Source organism: Bemisia tabaci, chromosome 5 (genome assembly GCF_918797505.1).
Source record: "Bemisia tabaci chromosome 5, PGI_BMITA_v3".
Lineage (NCBI taxonomy): Eukaryota > Metazoa > Arthropoda > Insecta > Hemiptera > Aleyrodidae > Bemisia > Bemisia tabaci.
In genome coordinates, this window is record NC_092797.1 from 284730 (window position 1) to 288285 (window position 3556).

The following is a 3556-nucleotide window of genomic DNA, read 5'->3' on the forward strand; positions in this document are numbered from 1 at the left end:
GGATTTACTTATTGCTAAATAGGCAGAGGATGCCAGATGATAAGGGATGAGTTTGAGGATTGTATGCGCACAAGGTATAAATGTTTTCAGGATAAAGCTATGGCAGCTAAAAACTAAGATAGCATCCTTCCTTCCTTATTGGAATCAGGCGTAGATCTCAGGAAAAATTTAAAAAATAAAAGGAGGCTATCTACGTGTGGGAGAAACACACAAGTTACTTAGAGTACTTAGAGTTAAATTTTAGGTAAAAAAGATGTGTAGTTGGTCGGTAAAGACGCAGAGTTGTACTTACGTATTTGCCAGGCTGTGTACATGCATGCAGCACCCACTGCAGCCTCCTCCGGAGAATACTATCGGTGCTTAATATTATCTCAAACATGCTTCAGATGTCAAATTTTGAAATCATCCATGTTGTGAATACCTATCTATTAATTATACCTGTATCTTTCCCTCTGCTTTATGCTGCTTATTAGTACATTCTGTGCGCATTGGGGGAACTAGTTGAGAGGAGGAGGGGGGGGGGGGATAAATCTTACCCTCACATCTGACTTAATTCCTAAGAAATATGAGGGATTTTGCTAAGTTAGCTGTGTTGCCAGACTTTCATTGTGGAAATTATAATTGTACCAAAAATATTTCCATGTAAAGATGAACCATCAAGCTAAAACTTTAACTAAACATTCGCACAAATTTATCAATTTCTTTTTGTGGCACAATGGTACAACTTCTGGAAACTTCCTGTTAATAGGTAAATACGAGGCACTTAGCACATTTCTTGAAAAATTTGCTAAAACAATATCTGTGCACATTTCTACCAATCAAACTGATAAAAGCAGAACAGGTGCACGTGCAGAGGCCTCAGGTAGATGCGCAGGAAACGGAAATGGATGGGAGAGCTGGGTGGGGTAGGGAGGCGGCGGACGATAGGATGGGTTAGAGTAGGTATTGGGAAGAGAGTGCTCGAACTGCCCTGAGTTCCCGTCGCGCGACGCAGCCATCTTGCCTGCACATCGTAGGCAAGATGGCTGCGTGGCGCGACGGGAACTCAGAGCAGTTCGAGCACCCTCTAACCAATACCTACTCTAACCCATCCTATCGTCTGCCGTCTCCCCACCTTATCCATCCACATAATCATGTTTCCAATAATGTAAAATGAATCAGTGAGTTCGGAAACACTCCAACACGGGTTTTTTTCGATTTTCACTTTTTTACGGTTTAGTAACACTTATGGATAAGTAGAAGCATCTGCACGCAAAAGGATATTTCGAAATTGCAATCGGAAGTGCTCGAAACGGCGACGGGAAAAGGGAAGAATCGAAGAATTTCATTGGAAATACCAATTTTTGGCCGATCAAGGGAAACGGGCGACTATCCGATGCGGTTTTATTTTTTCGGTTCAGTATACCTTGTGCCAACAAGTTATATAAATATTCAAGCGTTATTCAGGTCAAAAAATATAAATTTTTCAGGGCAGACTATGAAAAATCAGTATCTGAAACTTGGTGCGTTAAAGTCTCTAGAGTACTTCTTGCGTCCTTTGGCACCAAAAAAGTTTTTCTTAAACTAACTTCTTCGCCCGCTGCGAAGTTTTAGGTGTTTCCTGAAAATTTTTTTTTCCGAGTTGGTGTATTTTCGAACTCACTGATTCAAATGTCATCTTAGGTACCTAATGCTATATTTATGCTCCCATATTTCACCCCTTGATGCCTGACTGGTAAAATTCACCACTTTTTGGATCGTTATGTACTTTTGTAGGTATAAGTTATCAAAAGCAGAAATGTGCAAAAGATATTTTTTTAGCAAATTTTTCAAGAAATATGCTAAGTGCCTCGTTACCTTTAACAGGATGTTTCCCAGAAGTTGTACCATTGTGCCACAAAAAAAATTTATAAATTTGTGCGAATGCTGAGTTAAATTTTTAGCTTGATGGTTCATCTTCACATGGAAATATTTTTGGTAGAATTACAAATTCCACAATGAAAGTCTAGCAACACAGCTAACTTAGCAAAAGCCCTCATATTTCTTGAAGTCAGGAGAGGGTAATATTTCTCCCCCCTCCTCCTAACTAGTTCCCCCAATGCTCCTGAAAACATCTCTGCTGAGCGCAAAAATCCTCAAACTCATTCCTCATCATCTGGCATCCCCATGGCTCAGATATAAATGAAGCCCCTCCCCCCCTTATTTTCCATCAAAATTCAAAATGTAAGTAGGTACGTTTAGAATTTGATTTCAATCCCTAGTAGCAAAACCACAGAAGGAAAAGATAAATATTATGTACGAAAGTTAATTTTTTTTATACAATGCATGCATACAAAAGTGTTAAAAGTGAACATTTTTATGTAACCATTATATAAAAAAATGTAATAATTTTCGTGAGCTTTTCGCGAACATACTAAAAATTCCTCTAATTCGCTTAAAGCTCACGAAAATGATGACCTATTTTTTTATATAATCGTTACATAAAAATGTTCACTTTTAACACTTTCGTATGCATGCGTTATATAAAAAAATAAAAAATGTGTGTATAAATAAAAATTTCCTTATCTAGCTTTTATCATTTTTCATATATTACGGTCAGGTCTGAACTTTGATTTTTTTTTATATAAGTAAGCGTTACACATTTTTTATATAAAAAAATCATTTAGATAACAGATATATTTTTTTTATACTTTTTTTAGAAAAACAAAAATTTGTTCTGCTACTAGGGATGCCTCAGAACGCTGCGGGGCCCCCACACAAGCTTGTGATTTCTCCAGATATGCTAAAGATTTTCCCTCCTTAGGTAATCCTTAAATTATATCAGAAAAATGTCTTGCCAAAGAATTTTGAGAATTGCCCTGGTTAGTACTTGGTTTGAACTCTTTTAGAAATTTAATCCCGATCAAAAAGGTCAATTCCCTGAGCTGAGCAGTTTAATTTTTCTCCGAGAGTGAAATTTGTGCTTGGCGCCATTATGTGATGTGCAAAGAGTAGAGGAGAGGAGAGAGCAACAGAGTATAATCATGGAGTCCGAGCGAGCTTCATGCACGCTCCACCAGCTACTCCCGCTCTGTGATCGCCTGCTCATTCGTAGGGGGTCTTTGCCTGCAAAAACGCTCAATCTGGAGGATGTTTTGTTTACACTCGTCCCTGCTCACGCATAGAGAGAAGAAAAAGGAGGTGTTTGCATCTTGAGGTTTGTTTACCCTGTGACGTAGGTCGTCACAACAACCTGGCCAACGAAATCCGGAATTCGAAATATGAAAAACGGACCAAAATGTCCGATTTTTTTGCTTAAATCAACTCATTACATAATATCAAGCACTTTTTAAGGAATGACTTTTTTCCATAAATTACACCATTTCCAAGAAAATCGATGATGAACTCGTTGTACCTGTACCGAACTACGTCATCAAAAAAATTCCAAGATGCCCGAAATGCAAACACCTCCTTTTTTTTCTCTATGCCCTTCCAACTACTCCATGATTATGTAACCAACAGAATCAACTTTTGCGTCTGCAACCTGCGACGCTAGCGGTGCCTCGCAGAGGGTGTCTGTATTAATACTATCAATAAA